The sequence below is a fragment of the Pectinophora gossypiella genome, chromosome 7 (assembly GCF_024362695.1).
Source record: "Pectinophora gossypiella chromosome 7, ilPecGoss1.1, whole genome shotgun sequence".
NCBI classification, from domain to species: domain Eukaryota; kingdom Metazoa; phylum Arthropoda; class Insecta; order Lepidoptera; family Gelechiidae; genus Pectinophora; species Pectinophora gossypiella.
Window position 1 is genome coordinate 8,674,696 of NC_065410.1, and position 14,229 is coordinate 8,688,924.

Genomic DNA, 14,229 nt, shown 5'->3' on the forward strand with positions numbered 1-14,229 from the left:
ATAACTTTTTATTTCATATTTCCAATGCTGTTTATAATAAAATGTACTTACAAATCAACCAATCAAAGCTCTTCGAGAATCCCCTTGAATTTCTCGTCTCGTGAATTTAGTTTTAGTGAAATAAGTTTGTAAATGCGAATAAGGCTCGTCATGTACAGGATGTGTCATGTCTATAATTATAAAAGTAACGTAGAGCTATCGGAATCTTGAGAAAAATAATGTTGACCGTAATCAATTATATAATTCTCACATTTACTTTAGGAATTCGGTGAAAACCTTCTCAACAACATGAAAAGGTAAAATTTTATTTGCGTACTTACTTTCATCTTATGAACGCTAAGGAGGCGACAGTAGTGATTTCCCAAGTTTTATAGAATCTCAGTCTGGAGTTTGAGATCAAATCTGTGATGACTAGTTCTTTACAAAAGTTTAAACAAAGCTTGGACATTAAGTATATTAGAGTTTCGCTTGAAAAAAAATATGGTTAAGTATTGTTTTTTTTCATCGTGACCTTATTCCGTTCTTTCGTTGTCAGGTAAATATTAAAGGTTAAATAACTACTTAAGTAATTAAGATGAGATTTCATAAAGGTTGTGTTTTTGATCCATCGTCGTAGAACGCATATATTAATATTTATTATATTTGTTTTCCTTAACGAGTACGTCACTTTTCTGTGGCGATTTTCATATAAGTACCTAGTGTGGAGGATGCATCTGTCGGCCGCTTTACTCCGCGTCGCGTTGTCTAACTCGCAGGTCACAGATGGCGCTATGGATTCCTGTACCGAGGCGACAATTTAACCATCCCCGCAAACTTGCTCACTTCTTGCCTCCTGCCTTCACGCAGAAATAATGTGAAAACTTTACCTTCTTTTTACCGCTTGTGTCAAGCGCCAGTTTTAAAGTTAATGTTTATTTACATGGCCCGTATTGTTGAGACTGCGTTATGAAAGTTTGCTATTGTCCTTCGACTAGTAGTCGACAAGTGCTTACATAAAGAAGTGGGTGTGGAGAACTTATAAAAAATGTTTCCGTGAGATAGCATTACTTATCTGCTTTTGTACGCTTTTTACTATTGCAGTGCTGTATTACATAGTGGAACTTTCTAGAGAGAGTTTCGTGAAGTTTGTCACATATTTTTCCATATAACTGGTGTTTGCTGATTAATTGTACCTCCTACATCAGTCTTACAAAACCCAACAATATAATCCCAATTAGGAATATAGTCTAAACTTAATGTTAAGGGATGTAAATAAGTGTTTTCCTTCATTCTTTCTCTATGTTGTCTGATAAATCGTACAGACAAAACTGTTTTATTTACGTTACATTTCATCCACAACGTCAATCACTAATAATGCACACTTGTTTTCTTTTGCGTTTCTTGTATAAGTGAACATACAAAACCTGAGTTTACTGATTCGCTTTCCATTGTCCCTAATTGCTAATTCAGTCGTGAAGTTTTAAAGTGAGTTAGTTGATAAGTTACTTGTTGTTTAACAGCGCTAATTTGCATTTACCGCGCGCACTTAGCCGCCTAGTCTCGGTCTCTGAGTTCTCAACTTGTCTTATCAACTTTACATTGTCTGCTGTCCGTAATGTGACTTGAGGCTAGCACATGACAAGACTACATCAATGCGCCCCCACCGTCTGCTATACAGGACGTTCCGCGAACGCAGCCTACAAAACTACACCTACACTTTTCAACAAACATTATGGTTTTAATAAGTTTGCAACAGTATCTTTATTACACAGAAATATTAAAGTCTCTTTAATAAACACTGCAAAACAGCAACTTCATTTTCAAGCTCACAATACATAATAAAAACTCCGTAGCGTTTATTGCCAACTATCCAATATTGACCTTTAAAATAGTGAGTGGAACTGTGAAGTTAAACACCCGTATAAGCAAGCTGTTACCGTCTGGATAAGCTCTCAGACTTTATGAGCGAGTTGCCTATATTGAAGCGGTCGTACTCGACGGTTTCATTGTCTCTCGTTTGTAAGGATTTAGGGTCGCCATTGTATGATAATCCTAAAACAAACTTGCCTGGAAAAATGTTGTTTACACAGTCCCTGTTATTCGCTTTTGCGATGCAGTTCGCAAGTTGCGAGTGAAATTACGCAGCACGCTTCATTTGCCACACAGCAATGTTCATTAAACGAGTGTTTGAACAACAACAATGCCGAGTTCATACGAGGTATTGATTATATATGGTACTCCACCGTGTGGACATTGCCTGCCGGAGGTACCCTTTATTCGGATCAGCGGTTCGATCAGCTCTCCGACTCCAGTTCAGTAATTCGGCTTATGTAGCCGATTTCAAAGATATCGACAGATTTCTATTTAAACGGAACAACTTTACTCGTGTGTGAGATATGTTTGCTCCAGCGAAAATCCATCTCCCAGTAACTATAAATGTAACAGTAACCATGCGGAGTATTTCAATAAGTGTTTTGCTAAACACTTGTATTGTCTGAATTATCTTAATGCCGCGTGTAAGGAGGCAAAGCGATAAAGTTTCGTACAGCAAACTATGATCCATATCATAATATAACTAAGCTCAATAGATATGTGCTCAAGAGTATCTGTAATTTAAGACTGAGCTAGCTAGTGGAGATTTGAAATGATCCACTGGCAAGTTTGGTTACACGCAGACAATTGTATGTTAGCTTTGAACTTCAATCTTATTAGCTACGGGCAAATTCTCCGGTGTAGTTTGCTGAGATATTTACAAGTAAGTAAGTAAGTATAAGAAGGATTATTGCATTGCGGTATTATGAACTGAAATTAAAATTGCTTCGTTATGTTTATTTTTCAAATATTTAGCTTTTTGAGTGCCTTTTACGAGCATAGTTATTTGTATATGTTTTTCAAGAGAACAAGCACTTTGCCTGCTGCTGTTTGATGTATATTTATTAATAATTCAAGAGGAAAAATTCTTAAGAATCTGGCAATTTCAAAGAGAACCGGAACAAATTAATAACTTGATTTGCCCACGGTTTAGGGTAGTTTATTGCGTATTTCAGCCGTCTTCAACGTAACGGGATTATTATGGCAAATCATCAGACCATAAACCGCCTTAATAAAGAGCAAAACCCGCTCAATTTTATTCGTTGTTTCTCTTGTATTCGTGAATTAATGGAAAATTTATTACGTACGTAAGTACAGTGGAAATAAAATGTATAATTAAATACATGAATGATGCGCATATCATTGTATTTACTAGATGAGAATATTGAAATGTAGGTGTATCCCCGGAGGGGTAAGCAGAGGTATTTATATAGTATATGTATATTAAATTTATGTACAATCATATTATTATATGATTTTTTTATGATTTTAAAAATTATTTTCCGTTCCATACTTTTGCGACAGAAAATTTCACTTGATATTAACTCAGAATCATGGTCTAAATCATCCCTCTTAGTATTCGTTACGATGTCATTAACACCCTGTATATATTATATCATCGCGAATCATCTTACTTTCGGACAATTAGGTGATCAGCCTGTAATGTCTTAACCAAACTAGGGATCACGAAGTGATTTTTGTGAAATATCACCACCAGGATTCGAACCCGGGGCCTCCGGATTGTGACCCAACGTTCAACCACCGGACCACTGGGGCCGTTGACTTGTTGGTTGGATAAATGGGTAAAAAGTTAAAAAAAAAAACGAAAAGAAACTCTAAACCGCCTTCTTGAAATAGGTATTTTTAACTTTCATGTAATTTCGTATTTACATTTTTGGACTTGGTATCGAAAGTAGCTGCAAAACTTGTATTATAATTATTTGCGACTCTATCTCATTTGGGTTACAGGTGTGAATTTATGTATGTATGTAATATTTATTATGCTTTCAGTTTAGAGAAATAAAACACATAAACGGCGATCTATCGTATTGCACCGAAATCGTGGAAATTGGCTACGTGAGAAGCAGGATACTTGATTCACTCGCTACCCGTTATAGAGATCTCCCACATTTTAAGAAATCTAGCCAACTACTGCTACATACTTACTATATACCTACTTATAAGCACAAATACAATTCCATGACGTCTGCTTTGTCATTCTTTACATTTTGACTTTCAATACAGATTTGTGTAAAATAAAAAGTTAGGAATATTATTTCAATTGTTTTATTTCTACGTGACCATAGACTATAATAGGCTTGCCTTAGATGGAATTAACTTCTTGGCCAGAAGAAAATATTTCATTTGTTGATACAAAGGAATTTCTAATTGTTAGCTCCTTTTTTGTTTACAAATGGAATTACACAGTCTGCTTACCCCAGTGGGAAATAGGCGAAAGTTTATGTATGTATGTATGTTTGTTGAAACTTTGTTTAGGAAAGTGGGACTGAGTTTACTACGTACCTTTTATGACGTCACGGTACTTATTACAAAATTAATACCTTTTTATTTTGACACTTGAAAATGAACTCATTGCACTTGACGGCACGAAACAATTAGTGATAATTCGGCGTGCAATTGCAGAAATCCAGGACAAAATTGCACATATTACTATTTCGACGAACAAAGGTGTAGGAAAGTCAAATGTGCACTAGAACTGGCTGGCTTCTTGCCAGCGTAATCATCGCAGAATAATGGGTGCTTGTGTTAGTGCAACGTTTGCTATTGCCAAGTGTATTCACGCACAATTTTACTTTGTGCATACCTGCTGTCTTGACAGAATGTGCATTGGAGAATCGTACGAGGTTTATGCAGCAATGTTTCATCATTAGTTCTCTGCATACTTCAGAAGGAAGATAATTCAGAATATGACATTATCATTTCAACCCACATTCCCGGAAAATACGTTTCGGGTATAATTATGTTATCTAACGTGTATAGGCTTAGTTTTCTCTTCGTGGGTTGGAGGTTCAGATAGGCAGTCACTTCTGTAAACAGGACCTGTCAATTTGACAGTTTAGGCGTAATACATACTTCTTGAATAAAGAATAATAAATACTACGTTTACAAACGGGCAACTCTCCGCTCCCCAGCTAAGTGTTACGCGCTAGGTTTACCTTATCATCCCAGCCCCCGCCCCCCTCGGTCTTACTTTAGTCTTCAATCGTATGGGCGTCAGACGACACACTCACAGACGCGCGTGTACGATAACGTCAATGTGTAGTGTCTGCGTAAAATGAGGTGTTTTGTATGATGCTTGGGAGATGATGATGATGATAATAGAATCGTCATTTGATATGTGGTATTCATAATTATGGTTAAAAAGTTAATGATTTGACTAGTTGGAAACTACCTTATTCTGAAAATTCATTAACTAATACTATCTCGGCTTCGACCTCAAAATGTATATTCAAATTCCACACTTCAATTTCTGCAGCTATACGGGCTATCCTGCGTACTGGTAAACCTGCGCTTGCCTCCGACAGGCTAACCCTCCTATTTCCGGTCCCGGAGAGAAAATAAATCCCGCCGTGTTAGGTTCTGTCAGGTACTATGCAATTGTGCAAATTTTCAACTTTCAGCGCTATGTTATAGGAGCTGTCCGTAGCTAGCTCGAAACAAATCTTAGTTCGCGAACCGGATAAAATGATAAATCCCTTGTTTTATATTCAGCCAGATACAAGGTGAGGAATGGAATAACAATTGTAAAGTGTCGATGTAGAAATAAAAAAATAAAATAAAAAATGGATGAATAAATATTAATGAAGATCAATAATAGTGTTGGTGTATTTACAACCGACGTTTCATCCTAGAAACGGATAACAAAAATGTAATTCGAATTAAATTAATTAATTAAATTAAATCATTCAAATGAATTTATAAACAGCAAATACAGTTTATGTTTACAAAATACCATATAGGTAGGTACTTAAAGTTCTAAACTGATGAATAGCGTACTTGGTATTGTTCGAGTACTGTGTTGACTGTGAATTGTCAATTTAACCACTGCTGATTTTGACATTTATAATTGACATTTCAACTTAGTGATTTGACACGGGTTGACGTGGCCGATTTGGGCTACAGTCACGGTTGCGTTCCACTTTGGAGTAATGGGTTGAATTTCTATAGAATAATCATAGAATAAATTATGATATTGAACGTAGATAGAAGGGACAGACCGCGCCGTTGATTTCCTAAAACGCTTGCGTAATCAAAACATACGTTACACAAGGGGCCTTAGTCAAGTTGCAAACGATTATGACATTCAATAGTGACAATGATAAAAACATATGGGATTAACATAATCACCTTATGTCAATAGAATAGTTTGCAACTAGTCAAATCAGTTACTTTTTACTAAACGTCAAAATAAGTACGGATTTTGTATGAAAAAGCAACCTGTGACGTCAAAGAAAAACGTGACAAAATGTCGCACTTATTATTACATTTTTTTATTAAAATTCATAAATAAAATAAGTTAAATAGGAAGAAGAAAACGTTTTTTGTCGTCTTTAGATCTGTCTTTATTTAGTAAAAATAAAATCAGAATTTAATAATTTATCTTTGACCTAGGAAACTACGCAATTTCATACATCTTCGCCTTATGAAAACCACATAAGCGCCTTTCTGAAAAATCACATTCTTGATTTTCTTCAACAAAAAGCAAAAGCACTTCAATTAAAATTAAGACCACATTTTTCACCCGGATTAAAACATTTATAATAACTATTATCTATTGCGAGGTCTTGTTAACAAGTATCACATCTGAATGAGATTTTTCAAATATGTGCTTACATGGTTTTCACTGTAAGCATAGAATAAGGAATAATCCTACGTATAGAACGGCGACTCTTCTCTACCAGCGGCTGAGTTAGGTTTACTTGACTCAGTCGTCTTCTTTAGTCTTCAATCGTATGGGTGTCACACACTCAGATGCATGTCAATGAGTAATAACAGCCTCCGTAGTCGAGTAGTTTTACCGTTCGGCTCACGATCCGGAGAGCCCGAGTTCAAATCCCGGTGGGGACATATCACCAAATTCACTTTGTGATTTCTAGTTTAGTTAGGACTTTACAGGCTGATCACCTGATTGTCCGAAAGTAAAATGATCCATGCTTCGGAAGGCGCATTAATCCGTTGGTCCTACTTACTGATGTATGTTAGTAGACGTTACATGCGCCATGTCAGGGGCCTTTGGCGGGTCAATAGTACACCAGACACCAGGGTTGATGGGGTTGGTAATCTAGCTTACATTACCTCTCACCCGGTACAACGTTTAAGACAACAGACCTGAGGAGTAACGACATATTTATCACATATAAAGTGGCGCGCGTATACGAGACTTTCTTTGTGGATTGTGTGTGAGATCAAGATTTTTATATGGACTGTCTGAGGTGTGGAGTAACTGTGAGTTTAGTGTGTCTGAAAGGAAGATGCATTGATAGATTGCCTAGCGAAAATTGCTGTTTCCGCGTCCTACACAAGCGAGTGCACAATTCTTTCATTTCTCCTCACTATTGGTTTGACTATTCCTCTTTTGAGTTGGCAATCACATGATCGTATATGTGAGATTGAGAACACATTTTTACTCGTAACCTTAATCACTTTTTTGCACAAAATGTTATCACGTTGCGCATGATAGCCCTGCTGGTTTAATTATATACAGGGTGTTAATGACATCGTAAGGAAAACTTCGATGGGTGATTCAGGCCATGATTCTGAGTTGATATCAAGTGGAATTTTCCGTTGAAAGTATAAAATTGAAAATAATTTTAAAAACACAAAATACACGAATTTTGCCTCGGAAAATTTTACTCGGTAGTCTGAATCATTCCTCAAAGCTTTCGTTACGATGTTACTAACACCCTGTATAAAGATGAAAAAGACGTCAATGTTTGGTCATCATTTATAATATCATGATTATCTTCGTAGTATGATCTATAAAAATACTATGTTAAACTTGTAAAAGTGGAATTCAATTTTAACTTGACATTCAATTTTTATACTTTAGGCATCTAATAAAAAGACAGCAAACGTTACATTACGTTTTATGTACATCACAACATTGTTATTTGAATAATTTTACTACCTTTTGTATTTTATGTATTTACAAAATACGGAGTCACTTATCCAATTAAAAAGAGTTTTCGATCAGGAAAATAAAATAAAACCGTAACAGGACAATGAAAGTATCCGCAGTGGCACGGAAGAACTGGCCGCTAACTTAAACCATCCCGTGGGAGGGTTCCCCTTCGTGGAAAAAATCTCGCCAGCCAGAGTGAGAGACAATGAAATCTCCTTTCATCCCAGTGGACGAATCTTATATTGTTATTTGTTAATAACGAAACGAAAGTGTTGTTCTTGCCACAAGTGACCCTTCCAGTTGATTGTAGGACGGACTGTATCCAATAGTAGTTAGGTATGTTGTGTTAATATTAACTTAGTTACACTGCACTATAGCCGTCTTTCGAATAAAAGTACTTTTGTACTGGTTAATTGTTTAATTATTCAGTCAAAAGGTTCACAACCATGAAATTATGGCGAGCGAGAGCGAGCCAGCGGGCAGACAGTGTGCTTATTTGGCGCGCGATTAGCACCAATAGGGGGCGCACTTATTATAAGAAAGAAAGAAACATTTATTATTTAGGACACCACAGACACCGATTACATATATATAACATTACAATGACATCACATCAAAAGACAAATAACGCACACGTGAAATATTTTCTATATAGAACATGGAGCACGAACACAGAAACTTATACTTAAGGTGATTCGTTTTCCATACAAAAGTTGATGCAGTGCTACAGGAAAACGGATAGAGGAATATTGTTATAAAACCGATAAATAGTAATATTTTGGTGTATTATTTTCGCAAACTAACAAAAATTTAGGGTCCGAATACGAGAAGTACCATATTTCAGACCCTCAATTTTGATCAATTCTACATTTGTAGTGGTGCAGATTACAGTGTATTTGCTGAGCGTGTAGAGGTGTCAATGTTAGTTTGTGTGCGTGATAGTTTTTTTTTTTCTAAAGGCTTTGACTACTTGACAAGTGTAATAGAATGTCAGTGACAATTTATAAAGAGATTTTGTATGAAGAGAATAAATATAAATAAAAAACTAAAAATACTACAATCTGAGAAAAGGAATATTGGAAAAATATTTTTGTAATAACGTATCTTATTTAAACATTTTTAAATAATGGGTAAATACCGTGTTTTAAAAGAGGACATATATTATAATAAAAAATCAATACATAAAATGAAATGGCTGTATGGGCATAGTTCCCTTTGCCTTACCCTTCGGGGAAAACCAAATCAAAAAAGAAGTTGTTGCATTTGCCGGCCTAAATAGTAGTCATTTATAATTAATTGTTTTTCCATCCAACATATAGATTTATTTATATTCTCTTTGCCGCGGACTTTTTGGTGGGACCGGGAACGGGAAGGTTGCTTTCTTCATTGAATAATCTAAATAATCAATACGAAGTGGTGTTTTGTGGTTAATGATCACATTAGTCGGAAAACATTCCCGATAGTATTATTAAATCGGAATATTCAATAAACAAAGTGTACCTATCTATTTTCGCTTTGCGCCAACAAGCCGCTTACTTCGTTTGGGGTTCGGAGTAGGAGTCTGCTCCGAGGGTGGGGGCTTAGGTTTCATCATTTCATTAATCATCATCAAGAAAAAAAAACACAAGACATGGCTGTATGTTCATAGTTCCCTTTGCCTTGCCCTTTGGGAAAAAAAATAAGATAAATTTTGAAATTCTTATGTATAATAAACAAACATCACAGACATCATGACAGATCTAAAACTAAATAAAATCTTTTTTCTTTTTTCTATTTGACTTATTTATGAATTTTAATCAAGAAAACGTGATAATAAGTTCGACAGCAACCAGTTCAGGTCCCCGAAACAGCCCATTTCAGGCCGCGTATATATATGGAAATACTACTTCAATACGTCCCAGCCTCGTCTTTTTTTAACGTCCTCGTTATAAAAAGACGTCCTAACCTGAACTAACTAACCTAACAATAAACACCACGCGTAAATATATGTCCAGAAATGCGCTGTGAGTCGTCTGGACTGGGCGCGAAAACAACATAGAATTCGATTAGGAGCTAAGTGTCCCGCATGCTATCACCAGCTGTCACTGACATACGTATGAAGTCCCGCGGATTTTATTGGAACTAAATGACAAGTCATAATAATTATATGCGGATACTGCGACATCAGCGCCGTGCTTGCGGGACGTCCTGAAGCGCTATAACATCTTTCAAACGCGATGCGACAAAGTTTGAACCTACGCAATTTAGGAAAAATCTACCTTATTATTACTGTACTGTGATCGTTATTTGTAAAATCGTACAATACATATACACAATTCTTTATACACAATATAATTATTATGACATATTGTGGACTTTTCGGTATACCTACAAAAAAGGAACAATTCAACCATACGTTGTTTTGTTATATCTCAATGGGCTCAGGCAGCGTTTTCGCCGAAAGCTCCAAGTCGGCTATATTTGTAACGATAATTATGTTTGACATTCATCATCATTTTTGAACCATTTTATACAAAAAAAAAATACTTGTATAAATTATAAACCCTAAAGCACGCCCATGAATCACTCTACTCATTGGTGAAAACCGTATGAAAATCCGTTCAGTAGTTTTTTAGTTAGCCGCATGTTCACTGATGCGATTAATGCCTATTAGAATTTTACAAAATAAAAAATACGGAAATTACGGAAGGTACTTTAGTGCAAAGTAAATTATTGTATACTTAATTATAATATTATTGGTAAAAGTGATACTTTTTGAAAATTCCGTAACAAATAGACGGGTTCGCCAAATTCAATTGTAAAAAAAAATACAAAAAGTAAAAACAATTAAAACATGCAGTTGGGTTTGAACCGTGAACCTTAAGAATGGCGGCTACTGCTTTACCAAATGCGCCATTTAGAAGTTAGAAGTAGACATCAAATTATGCATCTCTTTTAATAGCTAACCTAGTTCGCATGTGTGTGTGACAGCTTCGTGTTTGTACACAAATTGAAATGACACCAACTTTTGATGCAATGTTTCAATATGATATCTTCAGTAAATACTTCAAAATTGTAGCTTAACTTAAAGATAATGTATGTAAGATTTCGCCATCTAACATTTCACTGGGTGAGAACTCAACACTAAACGAATAAATGGAAAAAAATACGAAAACTGTAGAAGTAACGCCATCTACTGACGCAGCGTTACCTAGCTGACTGAAACACATCACCTTAAATTAAATGTGACGTCATGTCGGCTTACCCATGTGTAGTGGATGGTGTCTTGTATAAAAGGTCCAGACTCAGCTTATGCCGCGGCGTGAGCCTCGAGCCTGGTATTCTGTAAGACCTGAGTATTGAGTGAAGTACGGACATCGCGCCACCATACGTACATAATTATACTTAAGTACTTACTATTAAAGGATACTTAGATAATTATCATAATATAATTACAAATGAAATAAAATGAAGATGTAAATTATGTTGATTTTATGTTCATTTTACTCGCTATAGTAGCTTTATTTTGATAATAAGATAGAAACGTACTACCTACACATTCTAAAATTGTTCTGTCAGATTTAAAATTAATCACGCCAATTTACTACAGTAGGTATAAGAAATATTATTCTGAAAGTATGATTACTCCATACGTTTCTGCTTTCATAAAAAGCCACTTAAGAGTAGTTTGATCCGATAAAAAGCTTCCGGTCTGAATTATAATATCAAACTGCGATCAAAAATTCGCTCCAGCACGATAATTACTTATAAATAGGACTGTTATTTACACATCGAATATTATTAAAATAGACTTACGTTCAACAATTGACTGCGACATAATAATTATATCGATAATTAAATTTCAAGAGAATTATTTAAAATATAGTACTTAGTGCGAGTTCTTTTTAGATTACAGTTGGAATACGCACCTACATGCGATATATAAATTACTTAGATAGGTATATAAAGTCAATAGTTTAAGCCTTTAATAAAAGCAATGTGAGCTATTTTCGAAGCCACTTAACAACTTCAATAAAGGTAGCAGTGGTCACAAAGTCCTATTTACACTCTAAAACTAATTTAGTGCTAAAACTATTAGATTTTCATTAAACCCATTTGCCACTAAGCTTAATTAAATAACCTACTATTTTTTATGTCTACCAATACTAAGTATTATAGTGTTTTTAACTAAGTATTTTTTGGTATCACTTAGCTTTCAGGATTTGTGCCTGGTTAAAAGCAATAGGCTCACTCCCTAATGCGGCGAGGATTAGGCTAAGCACATCTGCCTATCTTTTCGGGGGTACTGGGGAGTTAAAAAGGACACATCGAAGCAATTCATTTAAGAAATCAATATTGCTCTTTGACATTTGTTTGCATTGCGCACTTACTTTTATATGCGCAAATGTCAAATTGCAATACTGTTTTAATAAACAGTAATTCATCTAATGATGAATTGCTTCGATGTAGCCTTTTTAACGCCCCAGGTGTCATGCTATGTTTTATTGTCATATTACTAAGTACCTATTTATTCGTAGTCGCTCTAGATCTATCAGGTAATAGTCCTCAGCGCTCCCCATTTGTCCGGCCAAGTAGTTAATGCCATATGCGGCAAATCCTCTGGTTACTTAGTTAAAATTGACATACAACTTCACTATGCTTCTTCAAGTAAAACGAAGAAAGGTTCAATACAATAAATGATTACTTTTTGCAATATTTTTTATCTACAGTATACTGAGAAATACATTTAAACTCAGAGTAGATAATATTAAACCTTTTTATCAAAAACATCTCCAATTTATACCTATACTACATTTAGAAATCACAAGTAAAACAACAATTAAACAGAACAGTTTTATTGCTAATTACCAATATTTGCGTCTTCCAAGATCCTTTATCATAAGGTTTCCAAGTGTAACCCGGAGTTTTATCTTTAACGTTTACATTATTATAAAATAATATAATATTTCCGCGTTCCATGCAAACAAAAGCGTTTTTGCTCTTTCATGCTAAAACACTTAAACAAATTTTAATGCAACTTCTTATACATAGCTTGCTAGCTTATACATTAAAACAATATATTACAAAACAATAATTTAGATACATACGCAAACAAAGCAGCGGGTTGCTGCTATATTGTATTAAGTACGTCAGTTCACCATTCAGCCGGCCGCGATGCGCGATTTCTGCGTCTAGTGAATTGTGGACATTTGTTCGGTTTCGATTTCCCACTACGCAGGCCGGATTGATTGACTCGCGACTTCACGACGCTACGAAGCGATCCCATTTGTATGAAGATCCTGGAAATATCTTCCGCACCGCTGGGAATTCACTGCCTATTTATATTACCTACTTGTATACAGACACTGCATATAAGATCATAATACAACGACTAATATAACGAAAGCGGTCTATAGTTATAGATTTAGAAAATGTCTGGCATACATAACTTTATTAGTATATATTACTAAATTCCACTGCTAGGCACACGTTGAAAATAGACCCATTATTTTTCCGCATTGTACGCACTGATACTCTAAACTTCATTCGCCGCAATGTTCTCAGGGTTCTTGGTAGAGCAAGACCCAGGTTCAAGATAATTAATAAAAATCGCATCTGTGTAATGGTCATAATTCAACATGCAATCACACCGAATGTTTTGATTAACGTGTCATCAAAACACATAATATAAGTTAATACAAAATTTAAATTATAATAATAGTTTAAGTACTACAATCCATTTACAGAAGCCATTCAAGGCTATATATAGCCTGTTACCGAGCAATTTGGTGGTTGACGATACACGCGTAAAAATGTGAATTAATCCGTAGGGAGTAATAATCTTAATGAATTACAAAATAAAAAATTGCTTCCGTGAATGCTTCGAGCAAAAACGGACGCAAATGTTTCAATGAAACGCGGAATAATGGTCATCAATTACCTACACATTCGTTGCTAACCTAAAGCAATCATGGTGACTAAACATTTCTGATCCACTGAATTTCAGCACATTTCTTAGATTTTCACTTCATAATTTTTCTGCCAAGAAATGAATCGAGATTTAAATATTGAAATGCAAAAAATGCGCTGTAGAACGCTTCGCAACTACATTAAATTGTGTTTAAATGCAGCAGCATTGTACCGTTACATCATTATTGCTGAAGTAAAAAGTTCAATGATACGTTTATTCTCTAAAATTTATAGTTTTAGATACAATATTTTGTGCATAAGTATTAAGAACACATTTTAATAAAAAA